Source organism: Pseudorca crassidens, chromosome 1 (assembly GCF_039906515.1).
Source record: "Pseudorca crassidens isolate mPseCra1 chromosome 1, mPseCra1.hap1, whole genome shotgun sequence".
Classification (NCBI taxonomy): Eukaryota; Metazoa; Chordata; class Mammalia; order Artiodactyla; family Delphinidae; genus Pseudorca; species Pseudorca crassidens.
In genome coordinates, this window is record NC_090296.1 from 36477704 (window position 1) to 36495672 (window position 17969).

Below are 17969 nucleotides of genomic sequence, written 5' to 3' on the forward strand. Positions count from 1 at the left end.
AAAACTCTATAATTTTATGACATAGCCTGTTTAAGAAAGAGAGAGCGTATGTGTGTGTGTGTGTGTGTGTACCTAAGAATGTGTGTGTCCCACCTCAAATGTGAATTTTTTCAAATAAAAACACTATTCTGCCTTCACTGAAAGCATTTTCTCCTTTTGCCTTGGAAGAATAATGCAAATGTCAGGGAACTCCCAAGTAGTGAAACAGCCCCTCCGGGACTCAGGGAGTACCAAGATTGGGTTACAAAACTTAATGTGTATATGAAATGTTTCCATTAACTTATAAAATAGAATCCCAATAAAAGCAGTGGCTTTTTATTATTATTTAGATTTAGATCATCCCCTGCAGTGCTGAAAACCCAAAGGCAACCTCCTGAGTTTAGTAAGATCTTGGAATGAAATGGAAACTGAAAGTAGCAAGGGAAATAGATGCATTAGACATCATCATCCAACCTAAAGGGCAATTTTTGTTCTTTGTTTTCTTGTGTTTCTTTAAGCCCAGCAAACAGCACAAATGCTGAAAGCTCATGAGAATTGTAAAGAATTCTTAACTTGCTAATCAATTCTAACTTTTAGAATTTCTGAATTATTCTTTTGGCTTAACTCCGGCTCCTCTGTGTCATTTTCATTCAGTTCGCGCAAAGCAATCGTCATCCCCAGCCTGGAAGAAATCCTTTAACTCTCTTGTCCGAGAGTGGATGAATGCACGCCCTGCTTCTCATCTGTGTCTCTCAGTTCGCAAACTTCTGGCTCAAGGGGGAAAAAAAAAAACGGAGACTATAGGAAAGTTCGGAATGTGCATCCAGGAGCCTGGCTCAGGGATGAGAGGGGTTCTGTTTCATGGACTATCAGGTCGAGACTTGGGCGGGAGACCAGGAAGGTCAGAGAGCACAGGCTGGGAGAGACCATTCCATGGTTCCCCAGAACAACGGTGTGAGCTGCCAAGGTGAGCTCCAAAGGCAGCTCTCTGGGTCAGTGCAACCCAATCTGGGAAGCAGAGAAAGCCAGCAAGGCTGCGCAGAGGGCCTCTAGATTCTCAGGCGCTGAGCCTATACAAGGAATCAATTGCAAGCATCGGCACATCCTCCTTTCCTGAAAGGAGGACTAGCAGGTACAAGCATGAGAAGCACTGGAAAGCATTTCAACCCGATCCCTAGAGCCCCTTTCTCCAGATGAGTTCCAACGTAAGGGAAATATTTCATTCAACAGTATTTATTAAGCCCCTACTGGCACAGTTCTAGGCACTAGGGATCAGTGAACAAGTCTGACAAAAATCTCTGCTCTTATGAGCTTATGTCCTTATGAGGGGAAAGAATCTAAATATATGAAATAAATATACGATCTAGTAGGTTAGATGCTGGTGGCAGCTGTTATGGAAAAAAATAAAGTAAGGTAAGGAGGATAAGAAGTATTGGGGATCAGGGAAGAACTGTTTGCAATTTGAAAGAGTAGTCAGGGGAGCCTCACTAAAAAGGTGACATTTCAACAAATATTCTAAAAAGGTGAGGGAGAGAGCCTTGCAGGTATGTAGAGGAAGACAAGACATTCCAGGCAGACAGTCAGTGCAAAGGTCCTGAGGCAGCAGCAGTATGTTCCAGGGATAGAGATGTGGCTGGACCAAAGTGAACGAGGGGTAGGTATAAGGAGGTGAGGTCAGAGAAGTAATCATCTCCAAAAGGGCATCTGATGCCATTGTGAGGACTTTGCTTTTTACTTTGCATGAAATAAGGAACCATTGCAGGGTTTTGAGCAGAGGAGTGATGTAATCTGATATATATATAATATTTTAATAGGATTGCTCTGCATTGAGATTAGCCTGAAAGACACATATAATTCAATGTTAAATGTGACTTTCCATCTGAATGCCCTCCCAAATGGGGCGACCTCCTAAAATCCCTCATGCTAATGTTACAGCTGCACCTACAACATCCCGCTCTCAGAGGGGTCCTCTGTGCCGAGGTGATCCCGCCATGAGGTGCAGGGGGTCGGCTCCATTCCTCCTTGGCTGGAGCCACTGCGAGTTGGTGCAGAAGCACCCGTGGTCCCTTCCCAGACGCGCCCCACATACTCAACCTTCTCCGGGTCAAGGCCAGAGCAGACAGCAGTCTCACAAGAGCAGCAGGCCGTGGGAAAGCAGAGGTGGGTACTTGAACTTACAGAGGAGAACCTCCACAAACTTGATACTTCACGAAGGCCCCTTTCCCCAGACCTGGGTCTCTCTTCCCTTCTCCATCCCCATCCCATCCGTGCAGCCCTCTCCTTTGGGGTCCCCAGTCCAGTCTCCTCTTCCTCTTCACAGTGGAGACTCCAGCCTCCCCACAAGGGGAGGAGCTGTTCCCCCAGATCCTTCCCATGCCCTTCAGACTGTACACCTCAGCCTCCAGCAAGATGCCCTCTCATTAGAGGTGGGGGAACTGGGGGTGGGAGGGGCATTTGGGTCAGTCACAAAGACTGGGCAAACTCGCTGCATTTAGCGCCTCCAGGCCAGGGATGCTAACCATCTAGCAGTGGTCATTTGATCATGGTCAGTTGAGAGGGAACATCTCAAATGCCAATAATCCCAATAAGAATCACTCAGGCACTTGAGATGAGGGCCAGACCCCAGGCTGTTCCCACCGGTGGGAGTCAAAGCTGACTTTCTCACTGGTTTGCCCGACAAGCAAGTGTGTTTGTCCAACATGAACTGCAGTTGAATATTCACTTTTCTTAAGAAAACGCAGTCTAGTCTCATATGAGGAAGGCTATTCCTCCTGACAGCATGCATGCCTTTCACCTTGTCCCCACTGGCAGTAACCCCCAGCATCCCTGGACCACATCTTGTATAGCACAGGTTCTGGAGCTGAGCTGCCTGGTAGGAATCCTGACCCTACCACTGATTACTAGTGTTACCTGAGTGAGCAGGTTACGTGACTCAGTTTTGTCATCCGTAAAATGGGGAGAATAATAGCACGCACCTCGTGTAGATGTGGAAAGAGAATACATGTCAGGGCTGAGCCGGGTAGTACTCGAGAAACTACATTCCCTCCTTGGAAAGGGCGCCGGGGCACTCCTGCTCAGCCCGTCCCCCAAAGATCATAATATGTAACACAGTATAACTGATTCACTTCGTTATACAGCAGAAACTAACACACCATTGTAAAGCAATTATACTCCAATAAAGATGTAAAAAAAAAAAAAAGTAACACAAAGCACGCCTGTACACTGAGTGTGTATATCTTTCACATTTCCGGGTTAGTGACTGCTGCCCCAAACCGTAATTCAATGTCAATCTAGACACGTTGCTGTTTTGCCAAAGCTCACGGGGCTTGACAAGAGCAGATGGCTGTCCGTCGTGACACGTCCCCAGAACTGTTCCATAATCACATAACAACATTCAAGGCATTCTGGAGAATAGAACGCGCTCCACAATTTTAAGGTGATGTCACTGTCGTGGTTCTTATTTCTTCTGGGGAATCATCTGAGTAAAACAAGATGCCAATTTCACTTACCTGTGAAAGGAGGCAATCATCACCCCAAACCCTTACTATTTTAGGCAATTTTTCGACGTGCTGTTCCCCAAGATGTTATTGCCAGAACTACTACCAAATAGAAAATGTGATGGGTTTTTTATTAGATTTTTTGAACCTGTTCTCTGAATTGTGACTTTGCTCTTTCCCTCCATTTACTTCCTTGAACCTCTCAGGTAGAGCGGTGCAATGGCATCCCTTTCTCTCAGTGAAATCAAGATGGCCATCAACACGTTCAGATTCAGCAGAGATTTTCTCCATCTTACCAGGTCAGCTGAGTGAATAGGAAACCACCTACAAAGTGTGGTTTGTGTATGTGTGTGTGTGTGTGTGTGTGTTGGAGGGGTGAATGACATGGGCAGGGGCATATGTATGTGTGTACGTGGAGTATGAGGGATGTATGTATGTTTTTGGTGTGTTTTGTTTGTGGTGTGGGTATGTATGTGTGTTGTGTTGTGTGTGTGTGGTGTATATGGTGTGTGTGTGTGTGTGTGTGTGTGTGTTGCGTGTATGTGGCCTGTACGATGTGGGTAGATGTAGGTATAGTGTGGGGGGAGGGTGTGTCTGTGTGTCTGTGTTTCTGTGTGTTGGGTAAGGCAGACAGCCAGGAAAGGGAAGTGCTCTAAGTCAGGCCCTGACCTGGCCTTGGTCAGAGTAGTGCCCGATAATGTATTTACCTACATTATCTCTAAACCGCACAAGAGTTGTTTACAAATGAGGACAGTTGAGTGTCGGAGAGGTTAAGGGTAGGCAGCTTGCCCAAGGTCACACAGCCAGTAAGTGGAGTAACTGGGATCCAAATAGGCCTGGCTAAGTCCAAAAGCGCACACTCTCGTCATGATCTCGGATAGTATATCATATAACAGTTCAGGGGAAATTAAATCCCCGATGGATTTCATCAGTATTTCCTTGCATTTTGTGGTTCCTTTGCCCCAAAGTTCTTTCTACCCATTAAATTTGTTCCAGTATCAGGATTTATCGTGTGAGTGGCTTTAAGAGGCGGAAAACAGAGCTGAGTCTTACAATCCTGGTTATTCTGGAGCCAGTAAACAGTCTTAATTCTCTACTCTGGACCTCAAGAGTGAGTGCGAGGTGACAAAAGAGAAATAGAAGAGACGGCTCGGAATGACCACATTCAAGGAATTGGTTGGAGGAGGGATTGGGCACAGGGCAATTACGCTTGGTCATATTTATTTGTAAACCAGTGTCATGAAACACTAGCCCCAAACAGCATGGAACGGCGAATTTATGGAAAAGAATGAGGAGGGGAAGAGGCTCAAGCTGTGATGAATGGATTGGAGACAGAATGGCTGTCGAGACAAAGAGGGATTCGCTGAGGCCATTAGGCCCAGAGTCTCTCACAGGTGAAAAGCCGATGATATCCTGGCCCCATTAACTCACTTCAAACGCAAGCTCTGAGGACTGGTTCATAGTGGGGCCTTGAAAGAGTTGCAGTGAGTGAGGGCAGAGCACCTACCAACTGCAGCTACTCCCCAGTCTATTCTCTCTGCTACAGGGTGGCCATCTGGTCCCACAGACCCTGGAACCATCCTGACCGTGGGGAGACAGGCCCAGGGACAGACATTCTGACACATTTGAGTAGACATTGGTAGAACTTGAAATATCTAGGAAGAAAGGAAAAGTAGGCATTAGATACAGCTTCAGGTCCTAAGAGGCATGAGGCATCGTGATCTGTTACTACCGAATGAAAGAACGAAACCAAGAAAGTGTTGAAAAGTATTCTGAGCTTGGTATAAAGGCAAGGTACCATTACTTTCCCCAAAGAGATCCATGGGAGGTTGGCTCAGTTCGTTTATTCATCCCACAACTATGTACGGGTGCCTACTTGCTAAGTGTGCTTTCGGGGCTGGACACGCAGTGGCAAACAAGGACTGGCCTCTGCCCTTTCGTAACTGATATGTCAGTTGGAAGAAACAGAATATAAGTACACATATAAATGAGATCATTCCAGCTTGCGGTAAGTGCTATGAAAGCAGAGTGATGTGCAGCAGAGCCCCCGGAGGTGGAGAAGGCGAGCTCCTTCCGGTGGGCTCTGCAGTCACTCAGTGGTGGGGTCATACCCCAGCTCCACCACTTACTAGCATCATGGCCTTTGGCAAGTTACTCCTCCTTGCTCAACCAGGGCTAATGCCTGCTTTGCAGAGCGCTTGTGAGAGGGATAGGGTTCAGTATGTGAAGCGCCAGCCACATAGGAAAAAATGAGAGTGATGATGGGGTTCTTGGTCACAAACAACATAATTCACTCCAGTGAGTTTAAGCAGCCAAGGAGTTTAATAAAAGATCGCTCAGCAAATATGTAAGAGGGCCAGAGAATTAAGCTTGCGTTCTGGAACAGTGCACGACTGCACCTAGACTGCTGCAGTGGAAACCCTATCTCAGCAGCTCTCCAGGTCGCCCTTGGCAGTAGGATACTACCTACCATTGGGAGCTCAACCCTGTGGCCTCCAAAAGCAGGATGTCTCTCTACCCTTTCACCAGACTAGACTCCACACAGCACTTCCTTCCTTACATTCCAAATTTGTCTCACGTGGATGTGTCTGATCGACAGATCATCCTTGGGAGGGTAGTGACGAGTGCTTATGGTTTCAACCTAGGGAGGTGGGACCCATAAAATGGGAAACTCTTCAAGCATAGAAGGGTGATCAGCAGTGCTGGGTGCTGTGTGTCTCAAGTGTCCATGTACAGAGCAAATAACCACATGGCCGGTTTAATATAACCCATGCCCAATACTACTCCTTCTCACTCCTAAGAGAACAAACCAGCACACAGAGAGATCGTCTCTGCAGGTGTAGCATCTCTTCCTCTGAGGTTATGAAAGAAAGGGGGAAAGGGAAGGAGGAAAACAACGAGATACCCTTTTACATCATCATATCAGCAAAATGTAAAAGTCTGATGATACCGTGCATTGATGAACATGTGGAGAAAAGAAAATTCTCACATGTGGCTAATAGGAGTGTGGATTGATGCAGCCATTTTAGCATGGAATTCAGAAACAACCAATGAAATTGAAGAGGTTCGTGCGCTATGACCTAGAAGTTCAATCCTAGAGAAATTCTCAAATGTATACACAGAGACACAGGTAAGGATGTTCACTGTACCACTGTTTGTCATACTGGAAAACTGGAAATAACCAGAAGACACATCAACCAGAAAATGGATAAGTAAATTGTCGCTTATCAACTAATAAAATACTATTCAACAGTTACAATAAGTGAGCTATAACTACTTACTGCAACATAAATAGATAAGACATGGAAATTGAGTAAAAGACAAGGCACAAAAGGAAAAAAGAAAAGCAAATCACAGTCTGATATCAATGAAATAAAACTTAAAAATGCAAAACAGTGCAATCACATGTTCATGGAAACACTGATGGGGAGTGTTTAAGTCACGCATGGCGTGTATTGTATACCAGTCGGGATGATGTACCTTTCTGCGGGAGAAAGAGAAGGAAATTGTTTTTTTTTCCTTGCTCTAGCAAAAAATGAAAATTATACAAGATATTTCCACCACTATTGAAATGCCAAATTTAATCAAACAACAGTAAAAACAAAATAGCATAATATTACAGCCTTCTGTTTAAAATAACACTGTTCTGCCTCTTTTCCAATTACATATTAAATATGATGTCTACATACATATGCTTCTGTGTATGATTAAAATGTTTCACAACTTGAAAAAGCTAAAAAACAGTGAGATTTGGAATCACTCAACTCTGAGTAAAAACCCTGACTCTTCCACTTACTAGAAAAAAATTGTAAACCTCTCTGAGTCTCATTTTCTTCATCTGGAAAATGAGGTTAATAATACTTATTAGGTTGAACCTTATGAAATTGTCTCTTTTTCAGGACAAAAGTAGTTGCACATCAGCGGTGTCACAGGTTCCATCCAGCTTTATCCAGTAGAGCCCTGGTGCAGCCTGAGGGAGCGCGTGTGCGTAAAGGGCCACTGGTTCCGCACTCAGTGAAGCGCTGCGCTTATGGAAAGGAGAGACATTTTGCTGGAAGGTTTGGGTGTGTCCCTCCCTAGAAGCAAAGGAGTCGCTAGCTGACCCCTTGCGGTGTCCTAATCCCAGGGAGCCAGGATTCTATCTTGTGGGCCCGGAGTTACCCAAACCAGCAGAATACTTGCCAGTATCAACTCGTGGAGCACAGAATTTCCAGCATCTTTTCCAAAAAGAGTGTGGATTGAGGGAGGCCTTGCAAAGACAAATGAAGCTTTCTCTGGCTGGTGTCAGTTGGAGAGGCCTGCAGAGACACATCTGTTTGGCTCAAGTACAGGGACCAGACTGTGATATCAAAGCCAATCAGCTTGGCCAACCTGCACAAAAGGCCCTGAATAAGCCTTCTTCCAACCTTGAGCAGAAGAGCCTGGCACCTTTTCCACAGAACCAGCCTCCAAAGTGCTGCATGCATACCTTCATTACACTCAAGACTGAACAAATTGCCTAGTGAATGATTCTCAGTGGCGCCAGAAATGGCTGTGCATGGGGGTGTTTTTTTTTCAAGGGTGGCAGGAGGGCAGGAAAGAGCTGAAGATGATTAATGATCAAAGCCTAGAGAGAAAAACACACCAGCCAATTTGCGCCGATTTTCTTCTGTCTGAAAATGGGGAAAACCCAAGGATTATTCAAGCTTCACTGATGTTTTTGCAGCAAAGGAAATGAAAGGTGCTTAATTCACACACACACTCTCAGAGGTCCATTACCAGGCTGTCACCCGCACCAGCCAGGCCAGTAGGCTTTCCCTGGGCCCTCCTGTCCACGGGCACATTAATCTGCTCCCAGCTGTACGTCAATGCCTGGGCCACTGGCTGGCTGGGTTGTTGAAGAGGAGAAAGTAGACTTGAGAAAGAGTTGAAAAAAATAATCTGGACAGAAAAGCAACATTTTTGGTCTTTGCAATTTAACAATTAAACCATTGTTTAATTGACCCTAGCCCTGAAATAGTATTTAAGAACTTACCCAAATTTGCAGCAACTTTGGTGATCGAATTTGAAATTCCTGGGCCGATCCTTAACCTCTCTGAGTCTCAGTTTCTTCATCCATCCACCAGGGACATCTATAAAATGAGGACAATACTTTTCTCAAAGAGTCGTGGTGAGGATTATGAATCACGGAAGATGCGTGAGTGACACAGACTGGATGTTCCATAAATGTTATTCTTTTCTCCCTGGCATTTATGAGAACAGGTGATTTTCACATATATGACCCGTAGCACTTAATGAGTTCGGGGGGAGGAAAGAGGTAGGAGAAACTGTGTAGCCTGCACTAGTAACTGGGTTTTGTTAAGTACCTAATTTTTCCTGCTACCAAATGAATGTAAGTGCATACTCAGAAACCAGAGAGTGCCCGATAAAATCAGCACACAAAGGAACTACAAAATCGTACACAAATGAGGTAGCCCTTCAAATCACATGTGAACTGTCCAAGTGGAGAGCACAAAACAAGGAAGCCTCAGAGCCCCTTCAAGGCCACATTTTCTGGGAAGTGAACGCCTTTTAATTCCAGCTGTTGTTCCTAAAAGCACGTTTGAAAGGGAGGGACAAATAAACAACTATAGGGGAAGGATGTTTGCACAATGAGAAAGGTTGTCCAGGCAGCACTCAGCTGTGAATACTTGTTTCCCCAGAAGTCCTTTCACCAGCAAAGGCTGCACAGAATGAATTTGCATTCAGAGAGAACTGCCCCTCCAGCATCTCCCAAATTGGCCAGATGGGCATTCACAGGGGATGCAAATTTACAATAAAAGCTCTAGAAAATCAATTGAGTTCTACAACGGGCATGTATTTCTTTTGTAATCAGAAGACAGTCGATCTCATAAAAAAGAAATAAAGAAAGCCAAAATGATTAGGGCTATACAATTGAGGCAGAAGTCTGTGTACATTAAAGGCTGATTTTTACAAACAGTTGTGGACAGAGAGGCAGAGTACACAGCAATCCTTCTACAAGCTCTGATGTAGGGGAGCAACCAGCACAGTGTTGACCAGCAGGGGCCAGCAAGGGACATGGGTGAGTATGGGACATTCACAAACCACAGAGCTAAAGAGAAGACAAATGAAGAAGATGTTTGGACCCAGAACAAAACCACCTGAACATTGTTAATAAACCTAGAGAACAGGGGAGATTAGCAGTTATCAACAGAACTGCCATAAAGGGACAACACTTATAAGCCAAAAGTATCCTCTAGGTCCTACCCGCGGCAAGGTCACTTTAATAGTTTGTAGTTTGTCCTCTAGATCAATATCAGCCCCCTACCAAATTGCATGGTCTCAGTCCTCTGCCTCTTTGTATCTCCTTAAGAATCTCCAAAGGGATGGAGGACCTTTAGAAGGGATATTTGCATTTATAATCTGCCTCTCTTCCCTGTTCTAGCCCATGTCCACTCCTCCACTCTACTGGCCACTGTCACTCTGTTGGCCCTAATTAGTGACTTATGCCTGGTGCACCTCAATCTACCAGGCTGCCGACCCAGATATTCTTCAAGTCCATGGCCACTGCCAGTTGCCTCTGCTCTGCTCTGTGTTGTTGCAGATGATCTGCCACATTTCAAGACCACTGATGCTCCTCACACTATGCCCAGTCTACTCACCCCAAAGTCCAGATCTCCTTTGACCTTCAAACGCCTTCAGAGTCCACCCCACCAGGCACTGGTCCTGAGTTTTACCCTCATAACTGCACCGCTTGCCTGTGTCCCCAGCCAGTAAGGAAAAAAACGCCCCTGTTTTCTTCCTCTGCACTCGCACAGGGGTTCCCAAAAAAGAGTTTCTTGGACTCCCAGTCATATGGTTCTTTCAGTTTTGTCACACATTCTTCTTGCAGGAGTGCCGCCTACAGAGATTTTATGGAGATCAAAGATGAAAAAATAAAAGCACTGGACACTAGCGAAGCCCACAGTCCAGTGGAAGGAACACTTACACAACTGACAATGGTACAAAATAAGTGTCCGTTGTAGCATAAACAAAGTTGACACATGTGTACTTAGAATAAATTAATAAGCAAAGAAATAAATAAACAAAACCTCAGTGCCATCCTTCAATTTTCACTTGGGATCCAGTATATAATCAAATCCTGTCTTGTCAGCCTGTATTCTTATCCAGGCCACCATCAGCTCCCAACTGGTCCCCTCCTTCTGCCGCAGCCTCTGTAACCCATCCTCAGCGTGGCAGCCAGAGGGATGCCACCCATATATGAGTCGGATCCTGTCACTGCTCTGCTCAGAGCCTTTGAGTGCTCCCACCTCACACACCCTCACTCTGACTCCCACATGCCCACGTGCCCTGGGCTTCCTTCTCTTTAACTTCATCTCCTGTTGCTCAGCCCTCACCCACATGCCAGGTCAGCTACAGCCTTGACCCTTGGCATGGGCCACTTCCTTTTCTGGGCTCTCTTATCAGATGACTGCTCAGCTACTTCCCTCACTCTCTTTAGGTCTTTGTTCAGCAGTGCTGCTCTGATCATGCTATCTAAAACATCCCAGTCTCCCCAAACAGTTACTATTATCTATATTAAGTATTTGTCTTGTTTATTGTCTGTCTCTCCTATTAGAATGTAAGCCCAAGAAGAGCAAGGGTTTTTATCAGTTTTTTCACTATGTGTACCCAAGTGCTTGGTAAATTATCATTGAATGAATGAGACAAGAGGAGGAGAAGACATTGCATATGGTTCTTGAAGAATGAAGAGATAAAAGGGTTTTGATATTCACACAGCTACACATTAAATCAGGTTGTTCTCCAAGGGAAAAGGCCCAGAGGCTGTATTTACTACTCTGGTCAATTTTCCATAATCTAGAATCTGACCCTCAATCTTTTAAGTCAGAAACTCAACTTGCGCCTTCTCTAAGGAATCAGGCTCAGGGTGACCAAATTATAAAAGCAGAAAAACACATTTACTTCCTTAAAATTTTAAGAAAACTGTTATTTAGATGATAAAAGTCTATGAACATATGTAGTCAGAACATACGCTCCCCCTGGGAAGACCGTCTTAAAAAATCAACGATAATCAGAAAGCAGCTTGGTAATAATGAAATGAAATCAAGGAAAGTGAGAAGAAACAAATGTGTACTTGCCATCAAGCTTAGATGATTTGATGTACAAGTGGCCATTAGAATCCTTATGGCTGTGAGTGACAGAAAACCCAACCCAACTGGCTTAAGAGAAAAGGAGATCTAATGGTTCATACAACTGCAAAATCCAGAAGGAGAGCTGACCTCAGGCAGGACTTAATGGAAGAGCTCAAAGGGATTCAGTTTCTCTCTCTACATCTCTTGTCCCTCCTTCCTCTTGGGTGACTTGTTTCTCAGACAAATGCTTTCCACATGGTGGCAAAGTGGCTGCCTTTGGCTCCAGCCTCACATGCACAACTCCAAAACTAGGTAAGGACACAGCCTCTTTTCTACGTTTTCTAGGAGTTCTGCCAAAGTCCTGAGACCCAAACACTGTAATCAGGGAAATGAAGCATGCTGACCAGTGTAGGCTCATCCCATACTCTGTGGCCTGACTTGGGGGTAGGACCCTACCTAAAATATGTGGCCTTAGAATGAGGTGAATCTCAAACACTAATTGAGAAACAAACACTATCAATGAAAATGAGATGAGCAGATACTAGGAGGAAAAATTTTAAATTTCCCCTGCAGCCTACAACTTAATATTATACGCTTGTCAATGGTGTGGGGATGCTCACAGTGGGCTGGGTATGCCTCCTACACCCAGTCTTCACATTACGCATGCTTTTGTCAACAGGTCTAGACATCTACCGGCCAAGACTTCCCCTTCTGTGGTTAGTGCATGGGAGTACACTCCTTTTCCTGGGGCCCCACTGCTAGCGAACCCCAGCTAACACATTCAGTCAATTACAACCAAGGCCTGCTGGTTGGGAACTCTTCATTCTCTCTCCTACAGATGACTTTGCATGTCTATGCTCTAATCCAAGGTAACTCAAGTCCTTTATGGGAAGAACACATTTGTACCCCATTGATAACTGGGGGCATAGTCTAAGTCAGCTTCTGCAGACACATTTTCTTTAGTCTTAAATTCCACCTTAATTTTTAATATAGATTTTGTATTCTATTCGATGGTATTTTACTTGCCTTCCAGTAAAAAATAGAATCTCCAGGAATATGTACCATGCCCACACACTAAGCTCTAGTCACCTGAGTCATCTTATAGACTTGGATGAAATGCCATCCCATGAAGCACACAATCTGGCTCGCAAATGTAGACGAAACAATGAGTTAGGTCTGGGATGTTTGGGGTATGAGGTTTGAGTGTGACATGCAAGTGAACCTGTCTAGTAGACAATTGGAGATATGGGCAGGTAGCTCAGGAGAGAGGTGAGGACTGGAGATAGAAAATTAGGCATCATCAGCATGATGGGATGGTGGAGCCAGGACGGTGGGTGGGATTGCTCATGGCGCATGAGGAGAGAAGAGAAAGGCCTGCAGCCCACACAGCTGAATGATGGAGAAGGAAATGGGACCAGGAGGGTAGAATCAAGAATATCTGTCAAAAGGCAAAGACTCCAAGCAATTGCCCAAGAGAAGCAAATCAAGCTTCGACGTTGGCTATTCTGAGGGCTCCTGAGCCAGTGCAAAGCACAACCCGATGCGGAGGCTGACCTAACAAACCAGGACTGATGGCCTGCTCTGCACAGAACTGGCAGCACTTACTCCGGTCACCATGGGGCTCTCGGCTGGCAGGGCTACTTGGCATCACCTCCAGTCCCAGTGATGCAACTGCTCTGCCACAGAGGGGCCACCTAAGCTTGCACAGGTGGGCAGAGCCCCTTATGGGAGGCAGGTACCTGAGGGTCCTTTCTGCTGACCTCACACCATTTGTCATGTGCTCCTCACTTGTCCTGGCTGAAAGCCCAGAAAGGAGAAGGAGAAGGTCAGAGTAGGCTGCTGTCCGCATGACAGTTTGCTAGAGGGCTTGAGCTGCCTCTTTAAGGATATCTATCTGTTTGTGAATGGCTGGACTGGACAGGTGACCTCAGGCTATTTTAATTCTTAGATCCTCTCCAGAGGTGACAGTCACCAGAGTGTTTATAATGGAATCTTTTGCTAACAAGGCTTCAAACTTTCCTGATGACCGAGCTTTGCACCGCTAGAAGAGGAAGAGCAAACGTGGATTCCACTCGCGCCAAGAGCCGGCCCCGTATCAGACATTCCACGCGCAGCTCCATCTCCAGAGTGACCCTGCACAGCAGGCACTGTTATGATCTCGGTTTTACAGACAAAGAAACAGGGCTCAGAGAACTAGTCAGGGGAGAGCTACGTCAGACAGCATTTTCCAGTTTTCAAGAACAACTTTAGAGTTGACAAAGCTCCTCCATATAGAATATTTCCTTTTGACTTCAGATGCTCACACTGACGGCCAGAATTAACCCATTTTGCAAATAAGAAAACTGAGACCCTGAGAGTTTAGTGATTTGTCCGAGATTTGAAGGTTGAGCCGTCAGACCTCTGAATTCAGCGTTCTTTTCACAACACTTCTTATCCATTCCAGGAGAACGCCTGGAAGATCCAAATAGGCCATTTTCCCATAATTGACAAAAAATTTCCTAAATCAGAGGCCCTCTTTCTTGAAAGACTTAGTAGAAGCTCTCAAAATCTGCCAAGTCCCAGAGTGAATTCTGTGAAGTAGAAGTTACAAGGGGGCATCGGTATTACAGGGGCAATGAGTCCTCTGGGTTTAACAAAGCCCATGCGACCTCCCTTCAGCCACCTGCACCTCTGGATCTGGGGGACCCAGCGAGGTTGCCGTCTCGGCTGCTTGCTGTCTGTTCTTACACATCAAGCTTCATGAACTTGGCTCCCAGCAACACCTCTGTTCCCACCCTCACAGACCACTCTCTGCCAGCCATTCACCAACTAGCCATGGAATGCCCTGCAAGTCCCATGGGCTTTTCATTATCTTCTCATTTAACTTACTTGTATTACATGCTTCGTGCTCAGATGTCCTGCTTCCCCAGCAGGAGTGCAAGGGATCTTGTGTTGCTCCGCTCTGTAACCCTGCATGAGTCCACACTTAGAGGATGTATTTTTTAATTGATCTAGCCAAAAGCCAAATTAATTTTTTTTTACTGTAATACCCATTCTTTACCCAAAGTATTCTTTTTTCTGTTAAAACGAGTTGCAATAATTTGTCAGGGGGAGATGCTGACGATTTCCTTTACGATTCGCTTTGCTGTGGAAGTCTCCTTTCCATGCAGCCTTCTTGGCATTGTTCCACGGAGAAACACCTGGCCGGTGGTTAGTTCTGAGCTGCCTTACTCCCTCTGGCTAAGCACCGGCCAATGGGGAATAGCAGGGTATTTAGAACCTTAGTAATATCTTTAGCTGACCGACTGGAATAACAACAACAATAATGATACCAAGTATTTGTATCATAATTTTTCGTTTTTTGAAATAACTATTGGATTTGGGGGCTGGAAAAGTCCTAGAGACTGAACCCAGTTCTCTCATTTACAGATGAGGAAGCAGATGAAGCTCAGAGCACCTAAAATCCTGGGTGACCCTCACAACACTCCTCATGGGTCTGCAGCCCCCATTTCACAGATGAGGAAACTGAGACACAGACAGCGACTTGTCCCAAGTGACTCAGCCGACTCAAGGCAGAGCTGGGCCCAGACTTCCAGTTTCCTGGTCCCTGGTCTGGTGCTCTTTCCCCTTAGCTGCAGGGTCTCTCCCTTAGCCAAGGAACCATTGGAAGAGATACCAAAGAACCTCGGTCATCCGTGATATTGGATCTGACCTCGGCCCATCCCAGCCTGAAACGTTGCTTCCAAAGGCCTCCCTGATCTGAGCGGTTGTCTCTGCTCCCTTGCCTTCCCTGTCTGCCTTGAGTCATGAAGTGTGAAAACCCTGAATACCCTAATCATCTGTTAGAGACAACTTTGAGCTGAGGGCTGAGTAGCTTCCCGTCACTTTAATTAATGACAAGTATGTGTCTGAGGCTCCCTATAGCAGCAATTCCCATATGTCGGAAGACGTTTTAGCTCTAAGGGGAAATGCTATGCAGCTGTGCATGGCCCTGTCTGGCTGGAGGAGGTGGTGAGGATCAGGGACTGATCAGATTGTGGACCAGGCTAAGCCCCCAGCAACAGCTGCCCCGTCAGCAGGACGGTGTGGGCGCCCCCTGGTGGAAAGGTACAAGGTGCTTCCTGTCCCTTGCAGGGGCACAAAGGGAGAGGCAGTGAGAGACAAAGCAAGTTGGACGTCAGGCACAATCCCCCAGCTTCTTCTCAGGCAAGCCCGCATTGATAGCTGTTTCCCAGGTGTCTCCACACTGCAGCTGAAGAGCTGGGCTGATTCCACAGCAAGTGTTTATGGTGAGCCCCACTTGCCATGGATTCAAGACAAATCCATGCTTCAGGTTTCCAGCTCAAGGAACTCACGTCTTGTTGAGAACTCAAGACATAAAACTCTGCTCCCGGTTTGGCCTGCCTGGCTTGCAGGTCCCTGTCTTCTATCACAGCGCCCTGATTTCCCTCGAGGGCCCCCCTCACTCAGTCCATGTGGTTCCCCTGCCATCTGGGAGGGCTCTCCAACCTAGACCACCCGAGAAGCGCCTTCTGGGTCCTTCAAAACTCAGAGAAACGATCCCCTTCCTCTTCTACAAAGCCTCTCTTGACCCTCAGAAGTAGGTGTCCACTTTCTCCTGCGACATCCTCACCTCCACCTCCGCATACTTTGTACCACAACTGCGTGTTTATGTGTCGGTCTTCCCCTCCAGACCCTGGGCTTTTAAGAGCTGGAGTGTCTTTAATTATTTTTAAATCAGCAGCTTCTAGCACAGTGCCTGGCACATAGTAGGTGCTCAATAAATGTTGGATGAGGAGTGAAGGACAAGACTCACACCAAAACTGTAAATAATCGTGTAAGTACAAGGTGGGCAGATCAGGTCCTACAGGCTTGTGGACATCTTATCAACCTCAAGCACTGCAAACCACAGCATGCAGAGGCATTATTGCATTTATTGGTGGGGCGAGATAAACCCCATCTGACAGGTCCCCCTACTCATATAACAGCCAGATGGTGCACAATTAAATAAGCAGCCTGTCACACACTCCAGCGACCCCAAGGCCATGCTGTATCTGACAGTAAGAGGCTGGGCGAGAGAGCTTTCACCCCTGGATCAGGACGGTGCTGGGGGAAGGGAGCCTGCAGAGGAAAAGCGTTTCACATCTCCTCTTAATTTTCTCAGTTTCTCATTTAGAAAAACAAAATACGTGCCTGAGGCAATCGAAGACCACCAAGCTATGTGGAGCCAATGCTTAAAAACAAAATACTTACCTGTAAGAAACAGTTACACATTAAAAGAGATTCAGAGCAATCCAGGGAATTTCTGCCCTTGTAAAATGCATGAACTCAATCAATAAACATTCTTCTCCACAGCTTAGCAGCCCCAGGACAACCTTGCCTCAATGGAAGAATTTCACCTTCGGTGGAAAGGAAGTAAACTCAGCCATGTTCTCGAGCAAATTCCAACTGAGATGCAGTTTTTCTTCTCCTTTTGTGTTCCCCCTCTGGTTTAGAGGAACTAGTGTATGGGCTGGTTCCCCAAGTTAGGATTCAGAGGAAGCTAAAGTAAGAGTTATTTCTTCATTGAGCCTCAGTATTCCTCTAAATCCACTTTCTGTTGGCCCCGAGCCAAAGTCAGTTATCTTCAGATAGAAGGAAATTGTTTCGGTGTTAATATGATTTGTATCTGGCAAACCCAGGCACCCTGCTGATTATCATCATCTCCCTGCCATTTAGTTCTTTTCAAAATGACGGTCTATTGATCCAGCCATCTCCCAGGTTACCAAGTTCATGGAAAAGGACGTCTCCACTGTACGGTTCATTCCCACTGTTCCTTGCGTTGCAGGGGAGAAGTGTTGACTTTCATAGTTCATGTACTTCCCCTGCTCCTTCAAATGAGGACCAATCACCAAGAATCTTTTGACGCCTACCAGGCACAATTCCAAGCCCAGGGCTGGCCCTCAGAGGCTGCTGAGCAGAATGGAGCTGAGTGTACCTGTCTCTTCCACCCTCCATTGAGACTTTGCCCTTGAAATTCATAACTGATAGCTTGGTGGCTTCTTTCTGCAGAGGAAGCGGTATAGCAGGACATCCTGCATTCCCGATGCCTTCTCTGTTTTGTTTGAGCCTTACAACCACTCCGTGGGGCTGGGTGAGAACTGAGCTTGTTTTGAGGAGCTCTGGGAGTGACCAGAGCTGGGATTTGGCCCTGGGTGTTCTGGCTTCAAGCCCAGTACTCTTTCCTCTCTACCTTATCCTCACATCCCTCACTGCAGGCAGCATACCCCCACCAGCGCTTACACAGCATCTTGGTCCTGCAGTTCAGGTGCTGTGGGACCTTGAGCAGGTTTTATCTGAGCCTCAGTTTCTTTATCTGATAACTGGAGCTAAGAAGGCCCCAGATAGCATTTCTCAGGGCTAT

General features: G+C 46.1%; 1 long non-coding RNA gene across 2 annotated transcripts; it reads right to left on the reverse strand.

The window, feature by feature from the left end:
• Nucleotides 1-2913: 2913 nt before the first annotated feature.
• On the reverse strand, nucleotides 2914-10711 carry LOC137225610 (uncharacterized). 2 transcript variants are annotated; one of them, XR_010943969.1, is made up of 4 exons: nucleotides 10118-10711; nucleotides 8491-8587; nucleotides 4984-5131; nucleotides 2914-3457 (listed from the first exon to the last, which is right to left on the reverse strand). It is a non-coding gene; the product is annotated as an uncharacterized lncRNA (long non-coding RNA). The 2 variants fall into 2 exon arrangements; XR_010943985.1 differs by lacking the exons at nucleotides 2914-3457; nucleotides 4984-5131 and adding an exon at nucleotides 7043-7774.
• Between the last annotated feature and the right edge of the window lie 7258 nt (nucleotides 10712-17969).